Source organism: Salvelinus namaycush, unplaced genomic scaffold, assembly GCF_016432855.1.
Source record: "Salvelinus namaycush isolate Seneca unplaced genomic scaffold, SaNama_1.0 Scaffold1108, whole genome shotgun sequence".
NCBI classification, from domain to species: Eukaryota; Metazoa; Chordata; class Actinopteri; order Salmoniformes; family Salmonidae; genus Salvelinus; species Salvelinus namaycush.
In genome coordinates, this window is record NW_024057796.1 from 1 (window position 1) to 5,000 (window position 5,000).

Consider the following 5,000-nt stretch of genomic DNA (forward strand, 5'->3'; position numbering starts at 1 on the left):
TACCATCAAGTTTATACACTTGGTATGGTTTCATCAATGTCACCCGGTAAGTAACGTTCCAGGTGTCAAATTGCCTACAAATGTTCCTGTAGCAATAACCTTTCTCTACCCCAATGAGGTCAGGCATAGAGTTGTCATCCGAACCACCTTGGATAGAGCGGGCCACTCTAGATCTCCCTTGTAATCCGGGTCTGTCAAACTCAGGGACTCCGTTCACAACCCCATTTTCTCCGTCAAACTCAGGTCCCCCATCCATACCACGATATTCTCCGTCAAGGTCAAGTCCCCCATCCACACCCAGGTAGTCTTCTTCAAGCACATGTCCATCACTGATTACACTGTGCTTTTCGTACAGATGCATACATAGAGACAAGTGGATTGTTGCAACGAAGATGAACAGGTTACCCATAATAGTCCTACTTGTTATAGCTGATACCTCTTCCCCAGTGTTGATAAATGTAAACTCTTGTAACAACCCAAACTGACTTATAAGTACTTCCCTGTATTAGTACGTTGGCTAGAACATCAAGTGTTGGATAACTGATACGTGGTTTGCTACACTACTGAAAGCTGGATCTATTGTCACAGCCTCCACATTCCACAGACAGGATACAACATAAAGTTTTTGGATAACTGAGAGGTTGTGGTGGACACTCACAGATTCAACATTCCGGCCAAGGGCCCTGTGTGCGAAGTGACAGGCTGTCCCCCCGTACTGCCCTTGGGCCCCGTGTGAGTTTGGGTATTGATTCTAAAAACGCCCCCCCTCCTGCACTACCTTCCCTTGGTTGTGGATATTGTGCCTTTTGGGTATAGTTGTTGTTACATAACCCTCCCGTTGTCCTCCTATTATGCCTAGCACACAGTGTCCCCCCCGGGTCACCCTGTCCCGTCTTGGCTAAAGGCCCAGTGGGCACAAGTGTGACAGTATGGGTGTGAACAGCCTTTGCAGATGTATTTCTTACACCTGCAGCACGCGGTGTGTGTCTTGGCGTCCTTCTTGGGTGGGCAGAGCTGACACCTCTTCCTCTTACTCGCCTCCAGCCGGGCAGCCGGGGCTGGGTCGGAGGCGGCGGCCGGGCCGACGGCTCGCTCAAGGGCTTGCGGACGAGCCTCGGCGGATACACGCTCGCCCCGTATGACTTTGACAAGTGCTGAGGCGGCTTCGGTGCGGGGGAGACGCTGCCTTCTTTGGATCAAGGGCTTCACGAGCGCCTTTCCGAGCTGCTCCAGGAACACCCTCCTCTTGTTCCGCTTCCCGGGCATCCAGTCGGGGTTGATCTCTCGCCATATGACAAAGGCGTTGTAGGAGGACACGTCGAGGATGTTGTGGAAGATGACCAGGGGCCAGCGGGCGGTCATCCGTCTGCAGCTGTAGGTGCCGACCACCTTGTCTAGGTTGTCCACGCCGCCCTTGTTGCAGTTGTAGTCTAGGATGAGGGCCGGCTTCCGGTCTCGGCGATCGCTAACGTCGGGCTCCGCGTGCCGCGTGCTCAGAAGCAGCACGTTCTTATTTCTCTTTGCCAGGTAGGACACTAGAGTGGCGGTGGGCGTGAAGGCGAACCTGGAGGACGAGACCTGTCTGTCCTTGGACTGGAGCAGCGCGGGAGGGAGCTCGGGCTTGTTCTTTCGCACCGTGCCCACCATGGTGAGGTTCCTCTCGAGGAGCCGCTGCCCGAGTTCGTAGGAGGTGAAGAAATTGTCACACGTGACGTTGTGACCGCCCGGCAGTCCCTCGGTCAGATCGAGGACGACGCGCGCGCCCTGGTTCTTCTCGGGGCCTCCGCCGGCCGCCTTGCCGGTGTACACTTGCATCTTCCAAGCGTAGCTGGACTTGGCGTCGCAGGCCACCCACGACTTGATGCCGTATTTGGCCGGCTTGCTGGGAATGTACTGTCGGAAAGGACAGCGTCCTTTCGGCGAGGGAGAGGGGAGGGAGAGGAGAGGGAGAGGAGATTAGCAGAGTCATACACAGATACATAGACTGCCCGTGCTCTCTACGCTACACGTACAAACACAGATACCAGCGTCATCGTTACCGGCTCACCATCGGGGCGCACTGCGTTTACGTTACACGCAGCCGCCTCCGCCGCCCGTGCTACTGCCGATTGCTACTACTGCCGATTGCTACTACTGCCCGTGCTACTACTGCCCGTGCTACTACTGCCCGTGCTCCACGTTGCTACTCTTGCCGATTGCTACTACTGCCCGTGCTACTACTGCCCGTGCTCTCTATGCTACACGTACATAGACAGATACATTGACTGCCCGTGCTCTACGCTACACGTACAAACACAGATACATAGACTGCCCGTGCTCTCTACGCTACACGTACAAACACAGATACATAGACTGCCCGTGCTCTCTACGCTACGCGTACGTACACAGATGCATAGACGGTACCTCTGAACGGGACCAGTTGTTCGTCCACCGTCACTTCGGGCCCCGGGTTGTAGAGGGCCTGCAGCCGCTCCTCCCACAGGTCCCACACCTCTCTCACGGCCGCCAGTCTGTCGGTGGCGAGTCTCGCGGGTCTCGACTGGCGGTCGTCGAATCGCAGCAGCCTCGAGTACTTGTGAAACGCCTTGAGCGGCATGGTGGCGCGGAACACGGTCCTGCCGCTCTCGGCGTCCCACAGGCTGGCCGCGGCCTCGCCTCGGGACCTGTAGACGCCGGCTAGGATCAGCAGCCCTACGTAGGCGCGCAGGTCGGTGGAGTCCATGGGTCGCCAGCCGTCGCCGTATTTTCTCACCCCCTGCAGATTCGTCATGTCCACGATGATCCTTTCTATCGCCGGTGTGACAAACAGACGGAAGGCGGACGCGATGTCGAGCGCTCGCGACGCGGCGTAGGCCGTGGGGCCCGGCGTCACGGCGGGGCAGGGCGGGCGGATGGCGCGGGGCCGGTCCGGGCCGCGATAGGCCACGGAGGACCATTTGATTTTGCCGTTTTTTGACAGCAACGTCTCCCTTTCTGGCTCTGGCTCTCTGGCTCTGTCTCGCTCTCGCTCTCTGTCTCTGGCTCGCTCTCTGTCTGGCTCTCTGTCTCGCTCTCGGCCAGCGGCCGCGTCTCCCTCTCGCTCTCCCTCCGGCTCTTCCTCCGAAGAGGAGCACGACCGCGAGGCCGAGTCGTCTTCGTAGTCGTCTGCGTCGCGCTCGGGGTTGTATTCCTCACCGTCTTCATCTTCCGAAACGTCCTCCTCTTCGGAATCGCAGTAGTCTTCTTCGTCTTCTTGGTCGACGCTGGAGGATATCTGTTCCAGGACCTGAGCCGCGCTGAAACCGGGACTGCGAGGCGTCGTAGGCGGAGGCAACACGCTCGGCGGGGTCGTATTCCTCGTCGTCGTCCTCGTCGTCGTCCTCATCATCGTCCTCATCTTCTTCTTCTTCTTCTTGTTCTTCTTGTTCTTCTTCTTGTTCTTGTTCTTGTTCTTCTTCTTCCTGACAATATTAGTAGGCTCTCTACGCCCTGCTTACAGTCGTAGGCGGAGGGCTCACGCTCGGCGGGGTCGTATTCCTCCTCGTCGTCGTCCTCGTCCTCGTCCTCTTCTTCTTCTTCTTCTTCTTCTTCTTCTTCTTCTTCTTCTTCTTCCTGACGATATTAGTAGCCTCTCTACGCCCTGCTTACGGTGGCCACGTGAATGGGACGAGGCACGCGAATGGACGAGGCGCGTGGTCGGCCCTGCCTGCTCCTTCGGGCCCTTCGGCCCCTTCGGTCCCATCCGGGACGCTCGGCTGGCCTCCCCGTGTGATAGCACCGAGGTCGTGCACTGAGTTGTTGGGGACAACTGGTCCCTGCCGGGGTCACTCAGACCCGGCCCAGACAGAGGGGAACAACTCCTAACACAGGCCCCGGGTCACTCCGACCCAGCTCAAGACAGGGGTAGGAGGGTTACAACATACACCTTGCTAACGCTGCCGGGGTCACTCTGACCCAAGCCCCCGGAACAGAGGGGAACAACTCATAACGCAGGGCCTACAACAGGGCCCGGGTCACTGTGACCCGGCCCAGACAGGGGTAGGAGGGTTACAACATACACCTTGCTAACGCTGCCAGAGTCTCTCTAACCCACACAGACACTGGGAATCGACTCGTAACGCTGGCCGGGGGTAACTCTGACCCGCCGAGGCAAGGGGAAGGTTGTGTAACAACAGCCATACCCGAAAGGCACAATTTCCACAACCAAGGGAAAGTAGTTTGTAGGGGGGCGTTTTTAGATTCAATATCCAAACTCACACGGGGCCCAAGGGCCCGATGGGGGCAGACACGCCGTATTCGACACAGGCCCTTGCCCGGAATGTTGAGAGTGTCAATTTTGGGGCAGGACCTTTTACTAGTATCCAGCAGGTGGTGGTGTTGGGTCACTGTGACCCCGGCCTGCCAGGGTCTCTCTGACCCACACAGACACGGGGGAAGCGACTGGTAACGCTGCCGAGGGTCACTCTGACCCCTCTGACGTCACTATGACCCCGCCCACACAGGGGCAGGGGCAGGAGGGTTACAACATACACCTTGCTAACGCCGCCGGGGTCACTCTGACCCCTCTGACGTCACTATGACCCCGCCCACACAGGGGCAGGAGGGTTACAACATACACCTTGCTAACGCTGCCGGGGTCACTCTGACCCACACACAGACACGGGCAATCAACTCGGAACTGCCCGGGGTCGCTCTGACCCGCCGAGACAACGGGAGGGTTATGTCACTAGCTCTTTACGCCTAGTGCGACGACTATTTGTTCAAAGCCCGGCAAATACGCCAGTCGTCGGGCTTGAACTCAATTGCCCTTAGCGACTACTTGGGAGTGAGTGGAAAAATACACCCACCGCTACGATTCTAAGTCAAACGCATGAGCAAAAAGTCTCTGCATCATCTCTGTCAATTTCTCTTGAAACAAGATATAGCGGGCTCTGCCAGAAGCAAAGCCCTTCCAAAAATACGTTGAACTCATGAGTGTTCCTCTCCACGGAAGTCTTTAGTAAAAGGCGAAAGGCTTGTGC

The 5,000-nt window shown here is 57.3% G+C and overlaps 1 non-coding gene across 1 annotated transcript in view; it reads right to left on the bottom strand.

Annotated features, from left to right (window-relative positions):
• Positions 1–4,906: 4,906 nt before the first annotated feature.
• The window catches only part of LOC120035830, a 117-nt gene continuing 23 nt past the window's right edge, over positions 4,907–5,000 (bottom strand). The window contains exon 1 of the small nuclear RNA XR_005474346.1: positions 4,907–5,000. This exon is cut by the window's right edge and continues 23 nt beyond it. This is a non-coding gene — a small nuclear RNA (U5 spliceosomal RNA).